General features: G+C 44.5%; 1 pseudogene; it reads right to left on the bottom strand.

Moving 5' to 3' along the window:
• The window catches only part of LOC127624113 (ankyrin repeat domain-containing protein 6-like), a 48,748-nt pseudogene that overhangs the window by 8,497 nt on the left and 24,338 nt on the right, over positions 1-15,913 (bottom strand).

Below are 15,913 nucleotides of genomic sequence, written 5' to 3' on the forward strand. Positions count from 1 at the left end.
CATGAAAAGTATTTGGGGAATCTCACCTGTCTCTTCTCTCCCTCTAGGCGTTCTTGTGTAACTCTCTTGTCAATTCGATGTAAACACTGAATTCTTTCTGCTGACACTCGCTCTAAAGTGATTTTATCTAGAGCTTGGATCTGAAAATATGATGGCATACACACCATCAGGATACCAAATGCAGATATTACCAATAATCCATTCAATCAATTCAGATGGAAATACACATGAGGGAGTATATATTAATAAAACATTGAATAAACGTTCAATCAGATAAATTGGTGTGTCTTCCACTTCAGACCATTTCATGTCCAAGGAATTTATTTTCATCATAATGATGAAGGTCTCATTAAAACAGAATTTGAAACATTTTACCAGGCCGTCATCATATATTTTTGATACTTTTCAATGTCTTTTATGTATAGATGTTACTGTTTTAGGCTTGTCCCAGACTTTCAGTATTAAACTATGAAAATCCATTATAAAAATCCAAATGATACTTTTTTTAAACTTCTAATAAAGAGTGAAATAAACATATAACAGAGTGCAAAAGTGCCCTGCCCAAGTAATCAGCGTCTGGGTTCCACAAGTGCCTTTCCCATTCATTTCTTCCACAGACTTGATGAACCAAACCAACCAGCTCCAAGGTAAATCACAACATTACTGTCTCTATGTTTTAAGCAAAAAAGTATTTGAAAATCAGATTAAATTCAAAGCTACAAGTCTGAGTATTTACTGTCTTTCATGAGGGCACAAACTACAATCCCATGAAGCATTGCAAATTACATGATCAAATATAAAACTATGGAAATATATCAAACTGTTCATTTTAGGTTGTTGATTTTAAGTACAGAAACAATATAGTTTATGTTTATTGTGAAATATTCTGATATACACAAATATATCAGTTCGGTGTGTCATTGAAATGGGCGGTCGCTTCAGGTCTGGCCACAGTTCTCTGATTGGTGGTCCCGTCACTGCTGTACCACGGGTACTGTAGTTTTTCACCAGGAATCCCGCTTTTTAAACAATGAAGTTGAAATAATGCAGATGGATGGCTTCAACAGAAGCATATACCACGGATTAACCACCGAGATCACGGTAGGTCTGTCTTTAAAGGTTTATAAGTTATTGTTAAAAATCAATTCATCTATGGAAAGAATGTATCCGATTTTACTTCCGGAATCCAACTGTTGCCCTCTATATTTATTGCGTGAAAATTGTTTCTATTGTGTGAAATATGTTTCATCTCAATATGTAATTGTAAATATGTCAAATTAAGGGAAATATCACTCAATCAAGCTCTAATTTTGCCAAATTACACAGAAAAATGTAAGAATATGAATTAATTGTGGATTCACAAAAGGTTAGATATGAAATTATACTTATCAAGACAAAGGATTTCATTTCAGTCACCATTTCCATCAACGTCACATCTACACAGAATTCTATTAAAGGGTCATGAAACCCAATAACACATTCTTTGAGATGTTAACAGTTACGGTTATAGCACTCATTGGGCAATATTTTAAGACTGCTATGTCTTAAATGCAGTGTTATGTAATACATCTTTCACACAGTCAGTGGGCATGACCATGGAGTTTTGTTATTTTCGTGCAAATATGCATTAAAGCTTAGTGGGTTGGTGAAAGTGTGTGCAAAGTGTAAATGGGTTTGGTCAACTGTAATCTAATTCTCAGGTTCTTCTCCCGTTATTGCACCGTCTGCATCCTAGTATAGTCCATTCCCTCAAGCACCAGCGATATAAACAAAGACAGCACATTCATCAGACATTGCTAGTGTATGGAATGAATCAGAAGAATAGAAATATGGACTTATGTTGTTTTGTGCATTAACTGCATTAATGTTGAATGTCAGGCATATTTCTATGACAGTGACACGTTATTTATATACGCATGGAAAATGTGCTGCTCGTCAGAATTGGATGTACCCTCTGTTAAATTATAGTGTGTAAGTATAAATATCACACTGATCTACTGACACACAAGTCATGGTTATTATTAACAGTGATTGGACATGAAGTTTATTCCCAGCAGGTGGAATCTCCAAACTGCAAATGCAGGAATTGAGTTTAGACTTAGTGACGAGAATAGACATGGTTTGCAGATGTCTTAACGCAATGATGTATTTCTCAGTAAAATAGCAGAGTGGAATTTGCAGCACTTCATTAACAAACTATACACCCACAACTGTTGCGCAGAGCGCTGTGTCTAGCACGGTCACAATAATAAAACCCATTATGTGGCAATATGGATCTTTTTTTTTCTTCTCTTTCTTCTGGTTTAAAAACATACATTGAAGCAACGGTATATGTGTGTCTGAGATGTGATTAGAGAGTACATGTGTACTGCATAAGTAAGAGTGTTTTTGGACATTATTCATAAGAAGGAACACTTCCATCCAATCACTATGCTGCATGAGGTCACATTACAGCAGAGAATATAAAACCACTGGAGGAATGGACTTCATGTGAGAGTGGATTCTGCACGAGTTAAAAACACAAATTCAGAATTGAGGAGACAGCGGTTCAGGGCCGGTGCAAGTTCAACAGCACTGTGGAACAGATATGACTGCAGATTTTGCACTAAACACCCTGGTGAGATTAGACTTCAAAATGTACCTAGCATGTTTGTTGGACCGACCGCTACTCAAGCACTAATGAAGCGGTTTGTTTAGACACATGTATTGTATCGTGCGTTCTCCATGCTTCTAAATCAACGGAGGATGACACAACGGTTTGTACAAAAACAGAAGACGATGAAAACCGGATTTTGTCCTTCAGGGTTAACCAGCATTACATCATCATTGAAGCTGGAAGACTGTATAACTTCAGACAAGGTTAATAGGATTTTGAAAAGAAAGATTTTAATCACACAAGACTCATGTTAACCCATATTATGTTTAAGTATTGTGACTATTCTTTAAAAATTGTGTGACCCGTTAACTTTAATTATATGCTTTTTCAAATTATAATATTAATATAATATATAATATAATCTATATATTATTAAAATGATTTATTATATGCTTAACTTTTTTTTTTTGAGGTGGTAATCAACGTTGTGCCACAAATACTGTCAATACATTTTTAATTGTATTAAACCCTAAACATTCCATGTAAGAATATATTAATTTATGTTTTGGTGGCAATGACTAATATTCATTTTTCATTTGCAAACTGTTCTATAGTCTTCTTGCATTCACACTTTTGTCCCATGATCGATGTACAGTGAAGTGACCCCAAACTCTTTTGTTTTTGTCTCCGATCACATTGTTGAATGTGTTGTGAAGTGATTGAGTCGTTGTCCTCAGTGCATAAAGTGCCCAAAGTTTAAAAAAAACAGCCATATATAGATGCAGATGGAAATGATGGGGGTCCAAGCAGATGTGAAAAGTGGAGAAAATGAGCAGAGTTGCCAAGTTAGAATCACATGTCAACTTAATCACATGGATGTACAGGTCCTTCTCAAAAAATTAGCATATTGTGATAAAGTTCATTATTTTCCATAATGTAATGATAAAAATTAAACTTTAATATATTTTAGATTCATTGCACACCAACTGAAATATTTCAGGTCTTTTATTGTTTTAATACTGATGATTTTGGCATACAGCTCATGAAAACCCAAAATTCCTATCTCAAAAAATTAGCATATCATGAAAAGGGTCTCTAAACGAGCTATTAACCTAATCATCTGAATCTGAATTTGACTCATGCATTGAGTCAAATTTGACAATACTTTACCTAACTATATTACGATGCTTTGTGAAATCTGAAATTTGGCGTGAAGATGCCTGGTAGAGGGGGCTCTAGCTTGATTGATTATATCTACGACGGCAGATGGTAGACCGGCTAGATCTTCCGCATCCCGTCCAGGGGCCAGACGTGGAGGTTCCAGAGGTCTGGGTGCAGGTGCCAGAGCGTGCCCCGTCCCTGAGAAAGAAGGTCCTTCCTCAGGAGAATTCACCAGGGAGGGGCTGTCTTGAGGAGTGTGAGGTCCGAAAACCAAGTCCGGGTAGGCCAGTAGGGGGCTACCAGAGTGACTTGCTCCTCTTCCTCCCTGACCTTGCATAGCACCTGTGCAAGAAGGCTCACTGGGGGAAATGCGTACTTGCGCAGCCCCGTGGGCCAGCTGTGTGCCAGTGCATCTGCCCCGAGGGGAGCCTCTGTCCGGGCATACCAGAGCGGGCAGTGGGAGGTTTCTTGGGAGGCAAACAGGTCTACCTGGGGCTTGCCGAACCGGTCCCAAATCAGCTGGACCGACTGGGGGTGGAGTCTCCAGTCTCCGCCGGGCAAGCTTTGTCTTGACAGCGCGTCCGCCATCACATTGAGGTTGCCGGGGATGTGAGTGGCGCGCAGTGAGTCCAGTCGCTGCTGACTCCATAGGAGGAGACGACGGGCGAGCTGTGACATGTGGAGGGAGCGTACTCCGCCTTGGCGGTTTATGTAGGCTACGACCGTGGTGCTGTCTGTCCTGACTAAGACGTGTTTGTGCTGAATTAATGGAAGAAACTTCTGCAGGGCCAGAAAAACAGCCAGCAGCTCTAGGCAGTTGATGTGCCAGCGCAGCGGGCCTCGGTTCCACCGGCCTGCGGCTGCGCGCCCGTTGCACACGGCGCCCCAACCCAATTTGGAGGCGTCAGTCGTGACCAGAACGCGTCGGGACACCTGCTGCAAGGGTACTCCAGCCCTTAGAAAGCAAAGGTCTGTCCAGGGTTTGAAGGTCTGGCAGCAGGCAGAGGTAACTTTTACGTTGTGCGTGCCGCGGCGCCATGCTCGTCTCGGGACTCGAGTCCGGAGCCAGTGCTGAAGTGGTCTCATATGCATCAACCCCAGCGGCGCGGCCACCGCGGAGGATGCCATATGCCCCAGGAGCTTTTGGAAACGTTTTATCGGGACCACGGCACCTGACTTGAAGGAAGCGAGGCATTTCAGCACTGACTGAGCACGCTCGTTGGAGAGACGTGCTGTCATTGAGACTGAGTCTAACTCCAGACCGAGAAAAGAGATGCTCTGGACCGGGGAGAGCTTGCTCTTTTCCCAGTTGACCTGAAGCCCCAAACGGCTGAGGTGCCTTAGCACCTGGTCTCTGTGTGCGCATAGTAACTCTCGAGAGTGAGCCAGTATGAGCCAGTCGTCGAGATAATTGAGTATGCGTATGCCGGCTACTCGGAGCGGGGCAAGAGCTGCCTCTGCGACATTCGTGAAGACGCGAGGGGACAGAGACAGGCCGAAGGGGAGGACTTTGTACTGATACGCCTGACTGTCGAACGCGAACCGTAGGAAGGGTCCATGTCGAGGGAAAATTGAGACGTGGAAGTACGCGTCCTTCAGGTCTACCGCTGCGAACCAATCTAGATGCCGGACGCCAGATAGAATTTGTTTCTGGGTGAGCATTTTGAACGGGACAGGCTCTATCGCGTCCTTTAATAGAAGGGAGGCGATTTCTTCACGCAGGGAATGGGCATGTTGGCCGTGTACTGCGGAAAAATGTACGCCCACGAAAGGGGGCGGAGACCTGGCAAACTGAATTGCGTAACCGAGTCGAATGGTCCAGTGCAGCCAGCGTGACGGGTTGGGCAGTGAAAGCCACGCCTCTAAACTCCGTGCTAGAGGCACCAAAGGGACAGGTTTTTTGGACATACCCGGCGGGGCTTCGCAGCGGTGCGGAACAGGTAACGTGGAGTAGGGAGGCAACGTGGCGTCCCGAGGCTCTGGTGCTGAGAATAAACTCAAAGCCCTTACCTTGCTCCGCGCACCCGGCAGGGGGCGGGTTCGTGACTGAGGAGGTCTGATGCTGGCGTCCTCTGGACTCGTCTGAACCGGCCGGCCGGGGAACAGTCGTGGGGCTGAAGGCGGGGACACCGCGTCCATGGAGCCGGGACTGTTGAGGCCTGAAAGCAGAGTGCCGTGAGAACGGCATTTGCGGGCCATATGCCCCAGAGACAAAGGAAATAGCTCTTTTATTGAGAATTTGGGTACCGCAGCCCCCGTTAAGTGGTGCGGCAAATGAAAAACAAAGGATTCTCCTCCCGGCCCTCCACCGGGGGACGGAGCGGTCTTACCACCTCCGGAGCTAACTTCTTGGACTCTGGGTGCGTTGTCTCAGGAGCGCCTGGGAGCCTTCCGGGTCCTCGAGGGGGTCCGTGAGACAGGGGGCGTGCGCTTCCCGCGGTTTGCTCGACGCTGGGGCTGAGAGCTGGGCCCGGGTTGAGGCGGAGCAGGAGCTTGTCTTCTGGCCGCGGGAGGACGCCCTCGGCGAGCAGACAGGGCATGGGCCGTGGCGGCAGGCTTGTGGCGAGGCATGATGTGAGAGATGGCCTCCGTCTGCTTATTTACCATGGAGAACTGCTGGGCAAAGTCCTCGACGGTGTCGCCAAAGAGGCCGAACTGGGAGACAGGGGCGTTGAGGAAGCGAGTCTTGTCGGCTTCACACATCTCGACCATGTTCAGCCACAGTTGACGTTCCTGGACCACTAGCGTGGCCATCGCCTGCCCGAGCGCTTGCGCTGTGACCTTCGTCGCTCTCAGGGCGAGGTCTGTCGCTGAGCGCAGTTCCTGCAGCGTGTCCGGATCAGGGCCACCCCCGTGCATGTTGCGAAGTGCCTTGGCTTGGTGGACCTGCAGGAGAGCCATGGCATGCAGGGCGGAAGTGGCGCGTCCGGTGGTGCTGTAGGCCTTTGCTGTCAGCGAGGAGGTTGCTCTACAGGTCCGGGAAGGGAGTATGGGGCGACCTCGCCAGGTGGTAGGGGTACCGGGGCATAGATGGATCGCAACCGCCCTATCCACCTGGGGAATCGCCGCGTACCCGTGGCGCGCTCCGCCGTCGAGGGTGGTGAGGGCGGACGAGCCTGTGGCGGTGTGATAACTGGAGAGGGGTGCTCTCCACGAAGACGTCAGCTCGTCATGCACTTCCGGGAAAAACGGAACCGGGGGGGCGAGGCTGTGAGCGGCGCGCAGACTCCAGGAACCAGTCATCCAGCCGTGATGGCTGTGGGGAGGATGGAGGGTTCCAATCCATGTCGGACATCTGTGCATCAGCCTCAGCCTGGGCATGCAAGCCCGAAGGCGGCAGCCCAGGGGAGTCCTCTGCATCAGATGCCGCGCCCTCCGATGTCGCTCATCGGCTTCCATCGCAAGAGGGTCGGCTGACTGGCTGTGAGGCGAGTCGCCGCCGCCTCGAGCACGGACGGGAATCAACGAGCGTGCTGGGGCGCGGGTGGTCCGAGGGGGCGTACCCGGCGGAGCTGCACCCGCAGCCATCCCCAAATCGCCTCCATCGCCAGCCGCATCGTCCTCAATCCCGTGGGAAGAAGGAGCAATACGGGGGGCGGCTGGAGTGGCTTGCTCACGGTTGTAAGCAAGCCGCGACCGCAACGTTGTCATGGTCATGTTCTCGCAGTGAGAACATGAACCATCCACAAACGCAGCCTCGGTGTGATCGCTACCCAGACACACGAGACAGCGCCTGTGGCCGTCGGAAGCAGAGAGCACTCTACCGCATCCAGAAACAACACAGGGGCGGAAGGGCATCTTTATAAAGACGCGTCCTTAAAAGGACGTTCAACGCCGCTGTGTTTTGCTCTTTTAGAGGAAATTACTCTTTTAAATAAAATCACTCTTTTAGGGAAAAAACTCGTGAGAGTTTTTAAATCTGCACTGTCGATGCGCCCAGGGGCAGGAATGCACAGCCATGCAAACAGGAGAAAGCCGTGGAATCCTACAGTTATGCAGCAGAGGGATGACAGAAACTCGGTGTGTAGTATGCAGCAGTTGCAGACACGACCATCGGCTCCGAAGAAATTTTCTGAATGAACTCCCGTATTTGCGCCGCTTAAATACCTGTATGTCCGGGGGCGGGACATGCAAATACTGGTTGCCAACTCTCATTGGCCTTTTTTCATAGTTCAGAGGTGAATATCAGCGCTCAAGAGAGACCCCTAGTGTCGCTTCTCTGACACAATGTGGAGAGAGCGACAGAAGGGGAAATAATACTAATGTTACATGAATTATAGATCAGGATATGAATTATGACTTGATGCAAGGCCCATTTTTAAATCAAGAAGTAACAGAATTAAAAAGATCTATTTGTAGCATCTAAAGGCGGTAACATCCTGTGGCAGGGCGGAGGGTGGGGCTGGGTTGTGATTCTACACACCCGGTTCCGTATTAGGCTAATCAAGCCTCCGAGAAGGATAAAGGTCGACTGCAGAGGAACGTACGGGAGAGAGAGATCGTTAACGGACATGTTCGTTGTGTGTGTTTGTTGTCTTTTAAGTTTATCATTAAAACTATTATTTATATCGTCAAGCCAGTTCTCCGATACGCCGCAGCTTGTTCCTCGGCCACTCCTCCACCCTCTATCGGACGACAGCCGCACCTCTCCGAGTGGATCAGAGGCAGTCCTCCAGCCCCTGGTGGACGGAACGCCCCGCTGCGTTCTCGGGGAACAGAAGGGGTCTCCCCCACCCCGGCAGCGGTTCCCTCACTCCAGGCGCTTGGCAGTGAGCCCCTCCCCGCTCGCGGTTGGCGGTCTTAAACCCCACCGCGTTTCAGAGGCTGGTAGGCGACTCCTGCGCCCCTGGCAGCGGCCCTGACCGCTCCAGGCGGTCGGCTAGGAGCCCCTTCTCCCTCGCGGTCAGCGGCCATCGTCCTCTTTCAGGCGGCTGGGCTCCTCGTCCCCCGGCAGATGGCCGAGGCTGCTCCGTTGGGGTGGACGGTAGTGGCGGACGGTAGTGGCGAGAACTCTACTACGGCGTATCCCTCCTCCTTCCCGGGTTTCCGGCACCAGTGTAAAGGGATCAGTGGAAAGGAGGAGGCGAGAACCGGCTTGATAATATAAATAATAGTTTAATAGTAAACTTAAAAGACAACATAAACACACACGACGGACATGTCCGTAAAGGATCTCTCTCTCCCGCACGATCCTCTGCAATCGACCTTTAACCCTCACGGAGGCATAATTAGCCTAATACGGGACCGGGGGTGTAGGATCACGACCCGGCCCCGCCCTCCGCCCTGCCACACATCCTCTATTCATTTTCAATGGGAGTCGCTCCAGAACTCATTTTTACAACCCAAGTCATTAATAATCTGAGTCTGTCAATGATACATGTCATGTAATATGAGCTCAGGTGTGTGTATTGGTATATCAAGAGGTCTTCTGAAGTGTTTGTACCTGATGTTTGTACTTGCAGTCCAGCTGACCTATCTTGCGGTTCATGAGTTCTTGTACTGTGTGAATCTCTGATTGCATTTCCTCTTTAGTGGCCGTGAGCTGATTCTCCAGTTTATTAATAAGAGGTTCACACCTGCAGCCATTCAATGGGGCCTTCAGTGGAAATAATACATACACAAGAATAGAGTACAAAATACAGTTGCACAAATAATTTACTGCATGAGACAAAGCATTAAAAATACAATAGGTAATTGTTGACACTATTGTGATTGTGAAACCTGTAGATTCCTTCACCTGCATTATCTTGCCATCTTCGTCTCTGTATAGAGTGTAGAGCTGAAAGGCCTTGTTGTTATGAGGAGCAGTCGATGGAACTGATCTCTCTATTTTACTCTTCTGCTTACGATCAGTGTGTTTATTCTGCCTTCTCATGAGGGCGTCTGATGGTGACTGCTGCACAGGAAGACATTAGAACATCGAGAATGCTTTAACGGCACAAACCGACAACAAAGACAAGCCAGCTTGTTTAATACAGTCACTGGGAGCAGCATTAGTTAAGAGTGTATCAACGATATGGTAACATGCAATCTAGCGAACAAGTTTAAACATCTTTTCCTTTTCGTTTTTGCCACTTTCCATGAATAGCACAAAAATGGTAATTTAACTTTTTTAAAAGTGTCACTTTTTTCTCTTTTTCAACAAAAGATTAACCTTCAGATAATGTTGATTGTCAATGTAAAGTGAATTAAGAGATGTACTATTATTGGTTAATAGATAATGAAGCCATAGCGTACCGCCCCATCTTTGACTTTTTTCTTGTACTTTATATTTTCGTGTTTCTCGGTGACATACGCTGTCTCATTCCGGTGGAGTGAATTGTTGCTGCCATGCGTGTCATGTGCTGGAGATGCACTGTCCTAAACAAACACAAGAGTAAAACAACACTACTAACCCTTAAATGTTTATCACAAATGGATCTACAAATTACCCAAATAGTGTAACATTTTCAAAGCATGTTAAAGAAAATTTGAAAAGAATAGAATATATTTTGATGAATTTTATTTATGTTAGTACTGTGGCTTGAATCGACATGACTTGAAACTCCTCAGGACTGAACTTGCTTGGATTGAGGTGAGACACTGACTTGACCCGACTTGCTTGAGGTGAAACACTGACTCGACTCGACTTGCTTGAGGTGAAACACTGACTCGACTCGACTTGCTTGAGGTGAGTCACTGACTCGACTCGACTTGCTTGAGGTGAGACACTGACTCAACTCGACTTGCTTGAGGTGAGTCACTGACTCGACTAGACTTGCTTGAGTTGAGACACTGACTTGACTAGACTTGCTTGAGGTGAGTCACTGACTTGACTAGACTTGCTTGAGGTGAGACACTGACTTGACTAGACTTGCTTGAGGTGAGTCACTGACTTGACTAGACTTGCTTGAGGTGAGGCACTGACTTGACTAGACTTGCTTGAGGTGAGTCACTGACTTGACTAGACTTGCTTGAGGTGAGTCACTGACTTGACTAGACTTGCTTGAGGTGAGACACTGACTTGACTAGACTTGCTTGAGCTGAGACACTGACTTGACTTGCTTGAGGTGAGACACTGACTCGACTAGACTTGCTTGAGTTGAGACACTGACTTGACTAGACTTGCTTGAGGTGAGTCACTGACTTGACTAGACTTGCTTGAGGTGAGACACTGACTTGACTCGACTTGCTTGAGGTGAGACACTGACTTGACTCGACTTGCTTGAGGTGAGTCACTGACTCGACTCGACTTGCTTGAGGTGAGACACTGACTTGACTAGACTTGCTTGAGGTGAGACACTGACTGGACTAGACTTGCTTGAGGTGAGACACTGACTTGACTCGACTTGCTTGAGGTGAGTCACTGACTCGACTCGACTTGCTTGAGGTGAGACACTGACTCGACTCGACTTGCTTGAGGTGAGACACTGACTCGACTCGACTCCGCTTGAGGTGAGACACTGACTTGACTTGCTTGAGGTGAGACACTGACTCGACTCGACTTGCTTGAGGTGAGACACTGACTCGACTCGACTTGCTTGAGGTGAGACACTGACTCGACTCGACTTGCTTGAGGTGAGACACTGACTCGACTCGACTTGCTTGAGGTGAGACACTGACTCGACTCGACTTGTTTGAGGTGAGTCACTGACTCGACTTGACTTGATTGAGGTGAGTCACTGACTCGACTCGACTTGTTTGAGGTGAGTCACTGACTCAACTCGACTTGCTTGAGGTGAGACACTGACTCGACTCGACTTGTTTGAGGTGAGTCACTGACTCGACTCGACTTGATTGAGGTGAGACACTGACTTGACTCGACTTGTTTGAGGTGAGTCACTGACTTGACTCGACTTGTTTGAGGTGAGTCACTGACTCGACTCGACTTGATTGAGGTGAGACACTGACTTGACTCGACTTGCTTGAGGTGAGTCACTGACTTGACTTGCTTGAGGTGAGACACTGACTCGACTTGACTTGCTTGAGGTGAGACACTGACTCGACTTGTTTGAGGTGAGTCACTGACTCAACTTGACTTGATTGAGGTGAGACACTGACTCGACTCGACTTGTCTGAGGTGAGTCACTGACTCGACTTGACTTGATTGAGGTGAGACACTGACTTGACTCGACTTGCTTGAGGTGAGTCACTGACTTGACTTGACTTGCTTGAGGTGAGACACTGACTCGACTTGACTTGTTTGAGGTGAGTCACTGACTCGACTTGACTTGTTTGAGGTGAGTCACTGACTTGACTTGACTTGTTTGAGGTGAGTCACTGATTTGACTCGACTTGACTTGATTGATTTATCTGCAGTGCACTTGAGACTTGACTTGAGACTTGATGGTTAAGACTTGAACATGTGTGACTTGCTCCCACCTCTGGGTCTAGGGTCACTAAAGACCCGAGGTATGCATTCAATGGTTAAAGGAACAACGCACAAAACTGAAAAATCTACAATTATTTAATCATCCTCATGTTGTTACAAACCTGTATGACTTTCATTTGTGGGAAACAGAAATTTGTGAAAATTGGTTACGCAGCTCTTGTCATACATAACTCATAATTATGTTCATAATTATTAATAACCACTTCTGAAAAAGGACAAAAAGACCATGAAAGTATCATGAAACTTGTGCTCTATTCCAAGATTTCTGAATCATAAGTTAGCTTTGTGCAAGGAACAGAATGAAATTTACTGCATTATTCATTGATAATCTTTAACCTCTTAAGATCCTTGCCATTTTTGGGGATTTCCGCCTGGATTTGGCCTACCCAAATTAAAAAGCTTCCCATTCCCACATACTTTGGCCTAACTACACAGTTTTGGTGTCATTTTACAGGAAACCCTTTGAAGTTGCATAAAACACTGCTAAAAATTAAAAAAAAATTAAATATATGTTGTCTGAACAGTAATAACCCTCCTAAAAAAAGAGGCTTTTTGATTTTTTTTATATAAATTCATTTTTGAAAGTGTATAACTCAAGCCCTGTAAACCCTAGCAGCAAGCAGACAGTTTTGGCTGTTTCCACTAGATGTCAGCAAATACCTGAAAAAGGAATTTTGTCTGTATCATGTTTTATTTAATATCCATTTCAATTTATTTGAAGGGAGGAATATTACCTTTTTTTGGTGTACTTTCCGCCTACCCAAATCTAAAGTCTCCCCATACCCATATACAGTGCTATAAATGCAAAATCCCAGTGTAATTTTACAGTTTTTGTCATTACATAAAACACTGTTGAAAGTGGTAAATATGTGCTCTGGTGTCTGGTGAGACGCGTCTGTGTGTTTTGCGCACCTAACCTACCTAGTGATCACTTCACAGTCTGGATGCAATATCACAGCCCCTGATTGGTCTATTTGATCTTGAGAAACATTGCCAGAAAGCGGAGGGTCTAAGCTTTACGGCAATATATGCTTTATCCGGATCGGTTGTTTACATATTTTCCTGGATTGTTGAATATCATATAACATTACTTTGTGGTGTTTCTGCACTCGTGTGACATATCGAGGGATTACTTGGGCACACAACCACAGAAAACACTGAAAAATGGCTCATTTTGCAGAGAATAACCTAAGGTAAAAGATTATGTAGCATTTGTGGCTAACTGTACTGTCTAGTGCGAGTAGCACGGCAAATATTCAATAATGACACTTGTATGTTTACAAATGTTGATTTTATACTTCATGATTCATTCGAAGTGTATTAGATATGTGATTATACCTCAATAAAAAGACTTATTGGAACTTCTTACTGGCAATGAGAGCTTTCATTTGATACATGGTTTGTACATGTGCGTCATATTTGAGCGATATGAGAAATATGCATATTCAAAAACGCACATAATTATGACGCTACTTTTGATGGGTGGAACTATGTAATTTATTGTAAATAAGTTACTTAGTGTAAAACAAATGCCAAAGTGATGCATATCTCAAGAAAGTAGACATTCTAAGCTTTCAAATGGTACCAGATATGAGCTCATAACTCCTCCACATACATTTAAAATTGGAAGTACATTATTACTGACGTAATTTTAAATCCCGGATCCGGGATCGTGGATTTTAAGATGTGATATCATATGATATGACTTCAGAAGACTTGGAATATATTGCATGAGACATAAGGACTACTTCAATGATTTTGTCCTACTTTATGATTATTGTATGGTGTTCAACAGTCGTTGTCACTGTGAACTGTCTCTGTATGGAAAAGAGCTGCTTGAATATACAGGTTTTTATTTTTGGGTGAACTGTTCCTCTAACAGTAACCAGACCCAGAAATAATTTTGACTTTTTGGCATTTTCTGTGCAGTGAAATCTGTGTCGAGTATGTATTCATTTAAAAAGAGTTAACACTCTGTTGACAATTATTCCATACATGAATCTCCTACAGCAGTGTGTTTGAGCATGTGTGTCCTGTTCCTATACAGTTGCTCATTCTGTATTGTAATGGTTTTGTGTGTGTGTGGGAGGAGTGTTGTGTTGTTTTCTGGGGGGTCTGTTTGCTCCTCTACCTTTCTGTGCATCATCTCATCACGTGGGACAGACTGTGCTCGATGCTCAGCCTTCATCCAGTCCCTCCTCTTCCTCGCAGTCCGTCCACGAGTGAAGCTCTATGAGTAAATACACCCGTGAATCAGCTGTTTGTCTAAATCATTGCCTCAGCTGAGTTTCAGTTATTAATCATCAATATGGCATAAAACACTGAAATAATTCAAATTCTAATTTCGTTATTTTATATCTGTTCAAGGACAAATAATATGAGCCAAGCCTATATACTCTTAAAAAAAAGGTCAATCAGAAACAAATATGATGTTCCACAAAAAACATTTTATTCTGTAGCTTTCCTGAATGTTTTTTATAAATACATATATATATATTAATAATAAGGTTACATTTGTTTACATTAGTTAATGCATTACTGTATGTATCATTAACTAACTGTATTTTTTTACAGTATATAAGTAATCTTTGTTAGTGTTATTTAATATAAAAAATTGTTCATTGTTCATAGTGGATTAACTAATGTTAGCAAATTTAACAAAGTAATGTTACCAAGATTCATCTCTTGTATTCATCTCTGAAGAACCCTATAGAGAAAAAATGTATAAAATGATACAAGAACCCTTTTCCTGAAGCCGAGACTTTATAGCAGTCCAGTCTTTATCGCAGTCATGTTCAAACTCATGAGAGGTGAAAAAGGAGAGAAATTCAAAGCAGCTGTTCCAGATGTATATTTCAGTTGATCTGTTTGTTGTATTTTGAAAGTGTGTAACCCTTTCAAGTGATTTTAATGAGGAGATTTTGCAGCAATTTGGGAAATTAGCTTCAGAAATGGTGACTCTGAAAGGTGAGAATTTTGCATCCTTGTTTTAAGTAAACTTCATACGTTGTTTCATAAAAGTTCTCTTTTAGTGTATATTTGTATTAGAGCTGTTTTTACGCCAGCTTTCAGCATGAGTGTAAACTACAAATGACATGAATTCTGCATCACCAATTCTGATTTGTTCACTGATCTTAGACACAGATCGATCTAGACGCATGTTACTCGGGCCACTGTCATATGTGGTTCTAAATCTGATATCTGGTCATCTGACCTACATGGAAGCACTCGCTATGAATGAAATCATATGGCGTTTATCAGAAAAGACCACAATAATAGACAAATAATAATCATTTTGAGTTTCAATAATGTTCTTTCATCATTGTAAAGAGCATTTCACATGAGTTGAGTCGAGGCGGTTCAAGAGCTCTTTTTGTTGTTGTTTTTTTAACATGCACTGATAAATCGTTCACAATAAGATGAGGAACAAGTTTTGAGAAAGTAAATAGGGTCAGTTGAGATTTCATGTGGACTAAGTGCAAAATATTGGACCTGGATTTAGTCCTTGCAGTGTAAAATGCAGGGAAAGTACAATCAAATCTGACAACAATGGTATGATAATTTAGCTTCTGTTACTGTTTGATAGTATTTACAGAGATGTACAGTATGTGTGTTGTCTTACCTGTGAAGCTTTCATTAGCAGCAGCGCCACTTCAGGATTACCATTCTCTCGTGCTTGATCCAGAGCCGTCTCTCCTGCCTTCACACACACACACACACACACACACAAAGATAAAGATCCCCCATTTAGCTTTAACAGACTGTAGGGGCAAGTGCTGTTAGCG

The sequence above is a fragment of the Xyrauchen texanus genome, chromosome 30 (assembly GCF_025860055.1).
Source record: "Xyrauchen texanus isolate HMW12.3.18 chromosome 30, RBS_HiC_50CHRs, whole genome shotgun sequence".
In the NCBI taxonomy this organism is placed as follows: domain Eukaryota; kingdom Metazoa; phylum Chordata; class Actinopteri; order Cypriniformes; family Catostomidae; genus Xyrauchen; species Xyrauchen texanus.